We start from the raw sequence: 14,940 nt of genomic DNA, 5'->3' as shown, positions 1-14,940 counted from the left end.
TTGTTTATGCATATTCTACCATGGCAGTAAGCTCTGATTCAACCTTTTGGCATAGAATCAGCAGACTCTACATCTAAGCACCCCTTTTTCAGGGTAACACACCTGTTTTTGTCATCTGTAAGGTGAGCGACCACCTAACCGGGGCATTTTCATCCCCAAGCACAACCTCTATCTAATATATCAAGGGTATTACATGAGGTGCCATACGTGGTCTGTCTCTTTTACCTCTACTTTACCCCTGCATGGAACGAGCATTTTCAACCACCGCTGGAAGCGGAGGCTGACACCCCCCCTCCATACAGTTCTATGGCAAAGCCGGAGCGCTGCTTTCGGCAATCTCCGGCTCTGCCATACAACGCGCGCAGGGCGGGGGTGGGGGAGCGGGTGGAGGTTGTTGTTTGTGGTTCAGAGGTCTAAAATGTATCCACTATCCTTAGGATACGGTATAATTTGTACATCCCAGAGTTCTCCTTTAATGGTTGGCAGCTCCAACTTAGATTGTCTACTATTTAACCTTTTGGGGCCATAATTGTCAGGATACAGGCCAAATGGAGGGTGTTCTGGTGCTATAATGAGCATTAATCTAACCTAGGTCTGACACATGAAATCCTTTTATTTTTCTTAATTTTGACTGTTTAGAAAAAAATGCCCTAATACCCACACTTTAAATTCATAAAGTATAAAAATGATTTATCTAACCATAAGCTTGCATTGAAAAACACACAGATTCAGCCAGCCCACCCTCTCTGCATCTCTCTTCTGGACAGCCCAATCTCTCATTAGTGCTGCTTAGTGGATATGCCCAAGGAAAGAAGAAAAATGTTCAGCGTTCGAGAGATAAGCATAAAACTTTGCTTTTATTTAGATCTAAGTAAAAAGCATAGGCAAACAAAAAGTGGTGACAAAATAAGAACGGCTTTAGGTGTTTAGGAGGTTACCTCTTAATCATATGCACAGTACTTATGATTAAGGGGTAATCCCCCGAAACGTGTAGAGCCTTTCTTATAGTATTTTTTGACCACTTTAAATAAAAGTAAAGTTTTATGTTTTTCCCCGGAATACTGGACATTTTTCTTTACCAGCTATAATCCTTTCCCCTCTTTCATACAAAACTGAAGTAGAAGTAACATCTTATAGCCCAGGCAAACGATTCATCCAGTCTATGAAATGTTTGAATATAGTTATTCGCTAAGCACAGTCTCTTATTTCGACATAAAGTCATATATTTGAAGGACATCTCTGTATATCATTCCTCCTCAAGAACCAACTGAAGGACCAAAACTATGATCAAGGCAAGAGTATTGTAACATATGGTGATGCATGTATATTCAGCCAATAAAATTATGATAATCCTAATGGTACTAAAAAAGCATAATAAGGAAAAAAAAAACATATGTTTGGCCCATACCTTCTTATTAGCTTTAAATAAGCTTCCAGGTACATCTACGGGGCTATTTGATGTTCTTATAAGAAATTTACCCTTTCACTACTAGATGGACTTTTTTAAGCAATCCCTTGTTGCACCACCATCGCCAAAGGTTAATGAAAGTGTCTCAGTCATCAAAGAACTGTCTTTGAAATAAATGAATAGATAATGAAGACCATATATATTACTTTCTTCAACCCCCCTGAGATTGTTTGCATGGGGGCTTCTGTCATTTACAGGGGATTCAATGAAAGATTAAAGCGGCTGATTAATCTTAGAGGAGATACTATGTGAACTGAAGAGGTGCCTTTTTGTTAACTAATCCAAAGTGAAAAGAAACCACTCGTCCTTTTTCAATCACAATTAGAAGTAACAGCACAGGAGAGGATTACCCTGTATAGCGATATCCTATAGTCTGTGCAAGGGTGGAGGTAGGGGGGGTATAAACTGGATTAAATAATAATTGTATCTATTGATTTTTCTGAAACAGGTTGAAATGAGATATGAAGGTTGGGATAATAGTATTTCACATAACTGGGAGTTTATTTGATAGAGAATTGACCTCTTTGGCCCAGGTTCTAAATCTGTAGGAAAAAAAAAAAGAAATAAAAAAAATATGAATGCTCCGCAGTTTGTTAAGCAACAATCCGGCATTCTGATGGTTAAGGTGATTGATGGGTTATAGGAAGCAATACATTGCAATGCTGTGCTGTAAATTGGATATTAAATGGTTCGTAGTCTAGTTGCCATTGGTTATATACGTGTGTGAGTCCTATGTTTTTTGACTCTTTAACATAGGAATAACTGTGTCAGGACACAGGGCAGATCGGACTGATAGTGTATAGCTGATTTCCCCAGAGACAACACAGGAAATTAACCATAGGATTGCATAGGTCAATGGTACCGTCTCAAAGTCAACAGTCCACATTATCTTCGAAAAGTTACTGTGACTCCAAGTTTTCCATCATATAATGAGATGGTATTTCAGTCAAAAGAACAAATGTTTTTTAATGCTTGGTCGCAAGTGGTAACAAACCAGTCTGGGCAATATTCTGGACAAAATGCAGTCAGCAAGAGACAAGAGCTGCATAAGATGGAAAATCAGTCAACATGTCTGAATTATTCAACAATCCTGAAGAAAATTTAATGGTGCATAGGGCAGATTACAGGGGCCTTACTTGTGACACCTTTTTAGCTGCTTATTTCCATAAGATGAAAGATAAAGCTACCCTTAGATACAGTCAGATAAAACAATTATCTAAGGGAACATTGCTATGTTTACTGTACAGGTATGTAATTTTTTTGTATTGTTTGTGCACATGGCCATGGTACTGTTCCATTTTTTACATAACCAAGATTCAGTAGGCTGCATTGAACTTTTACTAAAAGTCCCTATACACTTTAGTCAAAAGTCTCATGGGCCCGCTGACTTAGGCAGTATCAGCTTACGGTCTTATGTGTGTAAGACTCACCGCAGTTGAATGGAACTCAGGAGATAGTAGATCCACAGTACCACGGTGGTCTGGAGCTGGAGAGGTAGTGGATCCGCTGCCACGGAGTGGAGTCTAAGTTGCAGCTGGTTTTCACCAGAGCCCGCCGCAAAGCGGGATGGACTTGCTGCGACAGGCGGCACCCAGGCCACTACCCTGGCACGACTCGACCACACAGGCGGCTGAGCTGAGGTGAAGCGTCTCACAGAAGAGATGAGACAGGACACAGTCTGGATAGAAGGAGATCAGGGCAGGTGGCACAGGAGCTTAGTCAGTAGGGTAGCAGAAGGTCAACAGGAAGGCGGCTAGAAAAACGGTCAGGTCACGGAATGCAAGGTTTGGTACACGGCAAGGAACACAGAATACAGCTTTCTCTAAGGCACTGAGGCAAACAAAGATCCGGCAGGGGCATGAGGGAGGAGCTGGAACTTATAACAGAGGTACAACTGTGAGACTAATTACGGGCAATCTGGCCCTTTAAATTTCAAATCCCTGGCGCAATAGCGTGCGCCCTAGGAGGCGGGGCATGCACGCTGGAGCTGAGGAACAGAGGCAGAGGGCAGAGGTGAGTGACGGACTGGGACTCACATGCGGGTGCGTCCCGCGATGCGAATCCCAGCCCCGCCACCTGCTGACATGAGCAGGGAGATGTGCTCACGGCCGGTATGTCCGGCTGGAGCGCACTGTATAACAATGTGTATGAGATCCTCCTGACTTTCCTTTGACAGATTATGTTGGGTCAAGAACAGTTGAGCATGTTTGATTTTACCTGTTGGCCTATTTCACCTATTCACCTAACCTTTTGCTCCCAGAGAGGTTAGCCCCTGATTTGGCTGTCTGTCAGTGGCTTACACCTCCTCAGTTCATTAAGAAACACCTGGACATTTAGCCTTTAAGGACATCGAGAGAGAGAGGTTTTGTCGAAACGAACATTTGGCAGACAGCTATTGAAAGTGTATGGTCACCAAAAATGTGTTCATACAATTTTATTTTGCTTAAATGACCTAGAAGCATTGCCTTTAGGGGAGAACATTTTCATACATATGGCACCCTATCATGAATGTATAGCACTATATGAAGGTCATACAGCTCCATACTAGGGATCTGTATTGCCTATTGGACCTGCCTTACAGGATATTTACATACAGGGCCGATTTTAGCCTTAGCGTGGCCCTAGGCAAAATCAAAAGAGGGGCCCCAAAAGTCGTAATAGTGCACTAACCAGATTTGCACATTTTTGGTAACTTCAAATACCATAAAAAATATCTAAAAAGCAATTGAAAAGTCCCATCAAAACAAAAATGGTACCGATAAAAACTACAAATCACAGCACAAAAAATGACCTCATACATCCCCATATACAGAAAAATAAAAGAGTTATAGGGATCAGAATAGTACAATTTTATATTTTTGTATAGTTCCCCCCACATTATGTTGGCAGTATAGTTCCCCCACATTAGGTAGGCAGTATAGTTCCCCCACATTAGATAGGCAGTATAGTTCCCCCACATTAGGTTGGCAGTATAGTTCCCCCCACATTAGATAGGCAGTATAGGTCCCCCACATTAGGTTAGCAGTATAGTTCCCCCCACATTAGGTTGGCAGTATAGTTCCCCCACATTAGGTTGGCAGTATAGTTCCCCCAGATTAGGTTGGCAGTATAGTTCCCCCCACATTAGGTTGTAGTTCCCCCACATTAGGTTGGCAGTATGTTCCCCCACGTTAGGTTGTAGTTCCCCCACATTAGGTAGACAGTATAGTTCCCCCACATTAGGTTGGCAGTATAGATCCCCCACATTAGGTTGGCAGTATAGTTCCCCCACATTAGGTTGCAGTTCCCCCTAATTAGGTTGGCAGTATGTTCCCCCATATTAGGTTTGCAGTATAGTTCCCCCCACATTAGGTTGGCAGTATATTTCCCCCCACATTAGATTGGCAGTATAGTTCCCCCCCCCCACATTAGGTTGTAGTTCCCCCACATTAGGTTGGCAGTATAGTTCCCCCACATTAGGTTGTAGTTCTCCACATTAGGTTGCAGTTCCCCCACATTAGATAGGCAGTATAGTTCCCCCACATTAGGTTGGCAGTATAGTTCCCCCACATTAGGTTGGCAGTATAGTTCCCCCACATTAGGTTGGCAGTATAGTTCCCCCACATTAAGTTGGCAGTATGTTCCCCCACATTAGGTAGACAGTATAGCTTCCCCACATTAGGTTGGCAGTATAGATCCCCCACATTAGATTGGCAGTATGTTCCCCCAAATTAGGTAGGCAGTATGTTCCCCCACATTAGGTAGGCAGTATGTTCCCCCACATTAGGTTGCATTTCTCCCCCATTAGGTTGGCAGTATAGTTCCCCCCATTAGGTAGGCAGTATAGTTTCCCCACATTAGGTGCAGTATGTTCCCCCACATTAGGTAGGCAGTATAGTTTCCCCACATTAGGTGCAGTTTGTTCCCCCACATTAGGTAGGCAGTATGTTCCCCCACATTAGGTTGCAGTCCGCACTCCCATTAGGTTGGCAGTATGTTCCCCCACATTATGTTGCAGTTCCCCCCCCCATTATGTTGGCAGTATGTTCCGCCACATTAGGTAGGCAGCATAGTTTCCCCACATTAGGTGCAGTATGTTCCCCCACATTAGGCTGGCAGTATAGTTCCCCCCCATTAGGTTGGCAGTATGTTCCCCCCACATTAGGTTGCAGTCCCCCCCCCAATAGGCTGGCAGTATGTTCCCCCACATTAGGTTGCAGTCCCCCCCATTAGGTTGGCAGTATGTTCCCCCACATTAGGTGGGCAGTATAGTTCCCCCCCATTAGGTTGGCAGTATGTTCCCCCCACATTAGGTTGCAGCCCCCCCCCCCATTAGGTTGGCAGTATAGTTCCCCCCCATTAGGTAGGCAGTATGTTCCCCCACATTAGGTTGTAGTCCCCCCATTAGGTTGGCAGTATGCTCCCCCACATTAGGTTGGCAGTATAGTTCCCCTCTTCCCCCAACTCCCCCTCCACCGCGCTCCGCAGGCTCAGGTAATGTGGCAGGTCTTGTAGGCTGTGGGGATAATATGATGAGTGATGTCTCCTGCCGGGTCCTCTATGCTGCGTCAGGGACGTCACTCCTCATTTCCTGCAGCTGGACACAGAACGCTTCACGACACAGTTTTTTTCACTACACCGGCGCTGCAGGAAATGAGGAGTGATGTCCCTGACGCCGCATAGAGGACCCGGCAGGACACGTCACGCGTCATATTATTCACACAGCCCGCCGACCCGCCAATTAAAGTGACCGCGGCCGGGTTGCTTATCTTTAACAAGCAGCATGTGCTGCGGACACTTTAAAACAGTTGCCCCCCCTACTGAGCAACCGGCAGGGGGCCCCCTGGGGGATGGGGGCCCTAGGCAATTGCCTGGGTTGCCCCCCCCTAACGCCGGCCCTGTTTACATAGGGCTTTTCTGTCTGCCTGAGCCTTAAAGAGGTACTCCGCCCCTAGACATGTTATCCCCTATCCAAAGGATAGGGGATAAGATGTCAGATCGCGGGGGTCCCGCTTCTGGGGACCCCGGGGATCGCCGCTGCGGCACTGCGCTATCATTACTGAACAGAGCAAGTTCACTCTGCACGTAATGGCGGGAAATACAGGGGCCGGAGCATCGTGACGTCACGGCTCCGCCCCTCGTGATGTCACGGCCCACCCTCCTAAATACAAGTCTATGGGAGGGGGCGTGGCGGTCGTCGCGCCCCCTGCCATAGACTTGCATTAAGGGAACAGGCCGTGATGTCATGAGGGGCAGAGCCATGACGTCACGCTGCTCCATCCCCATTATCGTCCGTCATTACGCACAGAGCGAACACGCTCTGTGCAGCAATGATTGCGCAGTGCTGCAGCGGTGATCCCGGGGGTCCCCAGCAGCGGGACCCCGGTGATCTGACATCTTATCCCCTATCCTTTGGATAGGGGATAACACGTCTAGGGGCGGAGTACCCCTGTAAGGTTAGAGTCACATGGAACAGATCCGCAGATGACGGACCATACAGTGCGCCTCCAGCTATGCCTGCCCGTAGCGGCAATTTATCACTACAAGCAGACACACAGCCATCTGCGAGTCACTGCGTGCATGCAAAGTGTACTCACACACTTTGAGGCTGCTCTCGGCCTAGCTCAGGGAGCAGGGGGAGCAACTGCTATGTGTGTGAGTACACACTCGCTGTGTGTCTTCTCGTAGCAGTGGATTGCCCCTACAAGAAAGCATAGCTGGGGGAACACTGTTGGGTCCATCATTGGCGGATCCACAGCATTAAATGCTGCGGATCTGTTCTGTGTGACCCTACCCTAAAGGTAACTTTCAAGGAACTTGTCTTGTCATGCTCCTGAACTGTGCTCCGTACCCAACAGTTGACATTTTGGGCTTCATCAGAAAAAAGTCTGACACCAAATGATGTCGGGAGGAGTATATGCAGGACATATTATTACCTGGCAAATTGGCAATTTGAAAACGAGACTAGAAGGCCAGGTCATTTGTAAAACCTTTTTGCTTAGGAGAAGTTGATGTCCCTTATGCAGCCTTGCAGGTTGCACTACCCTAAGACTGGCCCTGGGTAGATATGAGATAGTAAGAAGATATATAGTAGATAGATAGATATATAGATAGATAGATATGAGATATATATTAGATAGATAGATAGATAGATAGATTGGAGATATATATTAGATAGATTAGTTATATTCTGAAAATTAGACGGTATAAATGTGTACATTTTTAAGGTATTGGCTATTATCTTAGTATACTGAATACTTTGACATTTAGTCTATATTTGTAAATCTAAATTAAATAACTTTCCGCTCGAATCAAAAATTACATTTGCCATAATGGAATAAATGGTAAAAGATTAAAGCAAAATGTATAAAGTATCTAGATTCCATGATAGGTAGACTAGTCAGTAATAGATTCAAATGTCAAAGATCAGAGCTGGATTAATTTTCATAGTCGGGGGAACTTTGACTTTGAAATTAAATAACTGTCAGTAATGCAATAATATAAAAGCCATTATAAATAATGTGATTTAAAATAAATAAATAAATAAATAAATAAATAAATAAAAATAAATAAATATCATGGGCTGTGGCAGACTTTAATGTTTAGAAAAAAATCCCATCATTTTTTGGGTGTGTTAGAATGTTAAGAAAATACATAATAAAAATGTTTAACAACAATACTAATATTATTATTATTATTACATTTTATTGCGCTTAAAAATATATAAATTATTGCGATAATAATGACATAATTTAATAGTTTATGTGTTTAGGTCATAAACTATTTAAAAAGTGTATAAATAAGGAAAAAAAAAACATAGTTGCATCCATTTTCTAAATAGCACAAAACCACTAATGACGGATTCTCCAAAGGGGGGGAAAAAAACGATGTTTCCGTGTTAATTTTGATTCTTTGTGATAGGAAATGGCCCATGAGCATAAACAAAATGAATACCACGGTTTATTAATAGACCTGACCTGGGTTTGCTGGTCTTTTACAGATAATGGAAGCCATTTATCTTTGTAGAATTTATCTTACAAAGGACTTGGCAAATGAATGCTAATTTCCATAATGAAATCCGTTTTCCATTTTAAATAAAGAAAATAAAGATGGCAATATGTGATGATTTTGAATAATATTTTTTTCTTATTTTTAGTAGCCCAGATGAGCTCCCCGAGAGTCCAAGCTAACAGATACTGGCACAGCCTGTATTTAGTTGAAGGAAATACATTTAAAAATCATAGAAAAATAATATGTAATAATAATCGATTTAATATATTTTAACTATTAACTATACACTGTGTGAAATATGGCTCCTGAGGTTCAAATTTGATTAAAAAATAATTTTGTATTAATTTGCATTGGGATTGCTCTCTCACATGGAATCCAAATTACAATTTGGATGTTAAAATTATAACCATGAGATGCTTTTTAGTTAATTATTGTAATTAATGCATTTTAAATGAAAATGTGTCTAATTTTTATTAAAAAACCATTTATATAAAAATACTGCTATAGTCAAAATAGAATTTCACAGAAAATGTATTTATAATTATTATTATTATTATTTTTTTGTTAACTCATACAGCAGGCCTGGTAATCAAACCCCCTGCTGGTTTCTATAAACATTTAAATTGCAGCGGCCACTAAAGGGGAAATGTAGTATTACATATCCAAAATTCAGAAGTATGCTGACAAAGGAAACAAAAATAAAAGAAATAAAAATAAAAAAATGAAAAAGCAGTACTCAACTTACTAATCCTCCTTGTTGCCATTTTAACAGTGCCATTGATCTCCACTTCCTGGTTTTCATATCGACATAAGGAAGTCTCAGCTCAACTTTACTTAAAACAAGCCAAACTCACTAGTTACTGATGCAAAAGTATGAACACCATGATGCATATTAGCCACAATGCTGTATCGGGAAGGTTGCACAAGTGCAAAAAATTGATGAACAGCTACTCACACACTATTCATAAGGGGGGTGGCTGTATAGTATTATAATGCACACAAACCAAGAATGCACAGTGTGCCAGCTGCATGATAACATGTAATGCACCATGCTGGCTTACAGCCTATTACATAGTAACATAGTTCATAAGGTTGAAAAAAGACCAGAGTCCATCACGTTCAACCTATATCCCTAATGAGTCCCTACTGAGTTGATCCAGGGGAAGGCAAAAAAAAAACCTCATACTAGAGGTAAAAAATTCCTTCCCGACTCCAAATATGGCAGTCAGAATAAATCTTTGGATCAACGTTCTGTCCCTATAATTCTAATATACATAACCAGCGATGTTATTATTCTCCAAAAATGTATCCAGACCCCTTTTAAATTCTTTTACAGAGTTCCCCATGAACACCTCCTCTGGGAGAGAATTCCACAGTCTCACTTCTCTTACAGTAAAGAACCCCCGTCTTTGGTGGTGTAGAAACCTTCTTTCCTCTAGACGTAGAGGATGCCCTCTTGTTATAGATACAGTCCTGGGTATAAATAGATCATGGGAGAGATCTCTGTACTGCGCCCTGATATATTTATACGTAGTTATTAGGTCTCCCCTAAGCCTTATTTTTTCTAAACTAAATAACCCTAATTCTGATAATCTTTCTGTGTACTGTAGTCCTCCCATTCCCCGTATTACCCTGGTTGCCTGTCTTTGAACCCTCTCCAGCTCCACTATATCTTTCTTGTACACTGGTGCCCAGTACTGTACACAGTATTCTATGTGTGGACTGACTACTGATTTGTACAGTGGTAGAATTATTTCCTTGTCGTGGGCATCTATGTCCCTATTGATGCACCCCATGATTTTATTTGCCTTGGCAGCAGCTGCCCGACACTGGTCACTACAGCTAAATTTACTGTTAACTAAAACTCTCAAGTCCTTTTCCATGTCAGTCGTCCCTAGTATGCTCCCATTTAATACACAATCCCAATTTTTCCTCCCCATGTGCATTACCTTGCATTTACCTTAAGTACCATTAGTTGCACCTATACTATTTGATCAGGCTGTCTGCCCTGCAACCTGATCAGCACCTGCCCTTTGGCGGAGGAAAGAAGAGGTCCAGCTATACTGCGGCAGAGATCGCTGCATGGGACAGAAGGTAAGTATGAGTTTTTTGTTAAAATTGTTTATTCTTTCACATGAGGGAGTGTTCCTACCTAAGGACATACCTACTTACCAAGCTACTTTGTTGCCTACCTACTTGGGCATAGATACCTACCTGGCTGCCTACCAAGCTATCTACCTACCTACCTGGCTACCTACTACTGATGTGTTTTATCTACTAGGAAGAGAGAATCTATCTACCTACCTACTTACCTAAGGATGTATTTACTTATGGACTACTTACCTGAGGCCATCCATGCTTTTGGGGTGAGGAGTCTACCTAATGAGAGAATTATTTAACTACCATGAGACATACCTACCTCTTTATGGGCACTGTAGGGGGTGGAGGAATACTGGTCTGTATACACTGGTTTTATTAAGTAACAGTATGGTGCATTACTCTGTCACTGTGCAATGTATAGTGTGTTGCTGATGCGCCAGTATTATCTGGTCCTGGTATTATTTGTATACTGGATTTGGTCAGTAACAGTATGATGGCAATATCTTTTGAATTCCTCCTTGTATATTGGTCATGGAAAATTGACTTATCTATGACATATCAAAAGTTTTTCTAAATGACAGGTATTTTTTAACTAATTTTGATCCCCTTTTCAGTGCATTCCGTAATGTTAGTGTAGGGAATTGCAAGATAATAATGGCCCTGAACGTGGGTTCTCAGCTTGTATATTTTGCGATAATGAAGTCCAAAATGTCCATATTTATGCCATAATCTATGTTTATACTGGTTAGAGCTCAAAACTTCCTGCACAAACATGAGATTAAATGACAGAATTCTGTCATACTGGAGCTGCCACTAAAGGAAACTATTGCATACTGTTTCCACATTGAATTCCATAATAAAATAATATGCAGTAATCTCCTAAACCCTCTCTAGTGACAGCTGCAGGCAGGGAAGATGTTATTTGATTTCTCGTCCCTACAGGGGACGGAGTTACATAACCTAAATACATAGGGGGAGATTTATCAAGGCATTTTAGAGGCATTTTTTTTTCTTTTTTGCTTGCAAAAGTACGTGCGCGTAAGCAACTTTTTGTGCGACTTTTGTGGGATAGCAAAAAAAAAAAAAAAAAAAACAATCCGCCGTACCTTTTCAGTTTTAACTTTGCAGTGGTCGGGAATTTATCAACTGCGAAAGTCGCACGTAAGCAAAATAAAGTCGCAAACCCCCTTCAAAAGGCCGCAAGTGTAAGCCAGGTCAGACCTGGCTTACAAACTTGCTTTTGACAGCATTTTTAAAACGTTGCAGTTGCGACTTTTTGTTCGACTTTTCGTGCACCTCAGTTCCCCGGCACCCGCTCACATCTACCCCCTGCCCGCAAGCTGTTAGAACTACAACTCCCAGCATGTCCTCACAGTAAGGGCATACTGGGAGTTGTAGTCCTGCAGTAGCTAGCGGGAGGTAGATGCAGGGGGGGGGCTGGGAATCGGAGCTTTACAAGGGCATGCAAGGGCATGCTAGGAGTTGTAGTAGTCGTGCAGCGCGGGCAGCAGAAGATGAGCAAGCAGATGACAAGCTTCCCTGACTTGCTTGTCACCCGCCTGCACATTTCCCACCAGCCTGCCGTAGCATGACTACAACTCCCAGCTTGCCCTTATAGTGAGGATATGATGGGAGTTATAGTCATGCGGCACAGGCGGGTGACAATAAATGTACTAACTTATTTTGTGTGTTTCTTTTTTGTTATCATTTCAGATCCGTGTATCCTGTGGACTACTTCGGATTTGGTGTACTACTAGGATGAACAGCGTTTTTATTTTTAATGCTAATAAAATGGTTAACGAGGGCTTGTGGGGGAGTGTTTTTTTTAAATAAAATATTTTTTTAAACGTGTTGTCTATATTCATTTATTTTTATTTATTTATTTTACAAGCTTAGTAGTGGAAGCCGTCTTATAGATGGAATCCATTACTAAGCTGGGGCTTAGCGTTAGCCCCTAAAACAGCTATCGCTAACCCCCAATTAATACCCCGGTGCCCACCACCACCACAGGGGTGCCGGAAGAGCTGATACCAACAGGCCCAGAACGTCAAAAATGGCGCTCTTGAGCCTAGGTGGTAAAAGGCTGGGGAGGTCCATTACAAGTAACAATGGTCCTTGCCCAACCTGGTAACATCAGGTTGTTGCTGCTTGGTTGGAATCTTGCTTAGAATAAAATTAGGGGGAACTCTATGCATGTTTTCATATTTAATTATTTATGTAAAAACGTGTAGGGTTCCCCATAGTTTCATTATCAGCCAGATACCAACCAAGCAACAACAGCCTGATGTTACCAGGGTAGGCAAGGACCATTGTTACTGGCCCTCCCCAGCCTAAATAACGCCAGGCTTAGTAATGGATTCCATCTATAAGACAGCTGCCTCTACTAAGCCTGTTGAGTTAATAAAAATAAAAAATACAACATGTTTATAAAACTTTTATTAAAAAAAAAAAACACTCCCCCGCAAGGCCTCGGAAACCCTTTTATAAATATTAAACAGAAAACAGAAATAATACGCTGGTCATCGTAGTCCACCGAATCTGAAGGCTACATGGATCTGAAGTGAAAGGGCAAAAAATGGGTTAGTTCATTTAGGGGGAAAAAGTGGTAAATTAAATAATAAACACACATATGTATATATCGCACATTTTTTTCACAGCTGCAACTTTAGGTGGGGCTACAAATTGGTGTTCTGAAGTCATTTATTGGTTTTTACTTATGTGTGCTAAAAGAAATGGTATTCAAAAGTGATTTATTGGTGTTTGCTTATGAGCCAAATCTATCAACCCCTTGTAATAGTATAATGAATGTGTCTCACATAAGCAAAACCAAAAAAATTACTACAGAACAACGATATATGTCCCCCATAGAGATCACATGAAATAGATTAACGCAGAAAGTTAGACCTAAAAAAAATGCTGATCAAAAGAGGGCATTTCCTTTAAAGTACTTCACTTTAAGAAAACACATGTATTTAGCATACATCATCAGCTGGCATGGGCTATGGCGCCAATCTTGTACAATTATCTGAGAATCATCTGTAATGAATCCTCCCTACAGTATGTACTTTAGCAAAGGAAAAACACAAGGAATTGGCAGAGAAACAAACTGTCAATCTTCAAGTTCAATCTTATTAAAATGTCTTGGATGACACAGGCTAAGTGTGTATCTGCATTTTGAACAGTCCCAAAGAGACTTCTTAGTGACAGATTATATCCAGACATGGTCCCTGCACTGAGATAAGTCTTTTGTTGTCTTGCAAGGAGCGCGCTGGCTTCCTAGATAATCAGCCGGTAATCACAATTTTGTTATGCGCTCTCATGATGGTCGACTCTCATTGACTCAATTTCTGTCCACAAAACAAATGATGTCTGTCTGTTTACCATTCATTTGCAATATTTAGTTTGCCCTGCAAATGGAGTTGGCATAATGTCATATGCCCAGAAAGGAAAGACTTAACATTGGTGTTGGGATGGGGCACAGTTGGCATTCTCATCTTCTGTTAAAGGATTTATGAGACATTTAGCAAATGATTTAAATTTGCATGTATAAAAATAAGGTTGAGTTTACCCTACATATGGTGGGATGCCCCCCTCTGCCCCCCATGAGAACCCCCTTGTATTAGCCACATCACAGAGACAGGGCCTGAGCACTGAATAAATCAAATTAATGAGTCTTTACCTTGTAATTACCCCAGTGATTTCAGGGGTCTCAGAAAATGGACCCTATACTGAGCAATCTGCAAACTGGACAATCCTTTGAATAGTATTTATGTATTACATGAAAAATATAATTTTTTGATAGACACATCATTACGGTTCATGAACAGTAGCGTACATGAAAGAAAGAGCCCTCATGCAAATGCCAAACTGCCTCCCTCATTATGGTGCTAGGTTTTGCCTCCGAGGACAAAAGACCCTGGTATTAGTTACCCCTCTACCCCCTTGGGGAGTCATTTCCCACCCCTTGTTTGCTAACAATGCAAATATGTCTGCAATCATATTAAGCAAAACCAGAAGGTGTCTATTAAGAATCAGTTCTCCTTGTGGGCCGAGAGTTTCAGCTAATTACAATGTAAAATCACGTGCACAGACCCTGTCCGATCCTATAAGTTCATGTTACAGACTGTAGGGCACTACGTGTCAAGCATATGATGCCATCTTGAGCCATGAGTCATCATTTTCTACCTTAGAACAACGAGACTATAGGATGTTTATATTTTTCAAGGTATTAGGGTTGATTCTCCCCTACCATTGCCGTTCTGATTCTCTCCATGTCCCCGCTGATCATCCCTTCTGGGTTCTAACTCAACAATGATCTTGTGGTGAGGTATTTTCTTGTGTAAAGATGGAATCAGGAAGTTGTGATTACTAGGGACCTGGTT

This window comes from Hyla sarda, chromosome 11 (assembly GCF_029499605.1).
Source record: "Hyla sarda isolate aHylSar1 chromosome 11, aHylSar1.hap1, whole genome shotgun sequence".
Lineage (NCBI taxonomy): Eukaryota > Metazoa > Chordata > Amphibia > Anura > Hylidae > Hyla > Hyla sarda.
This window is presented reverse-complemented; position numbering follows the sequence as displayed.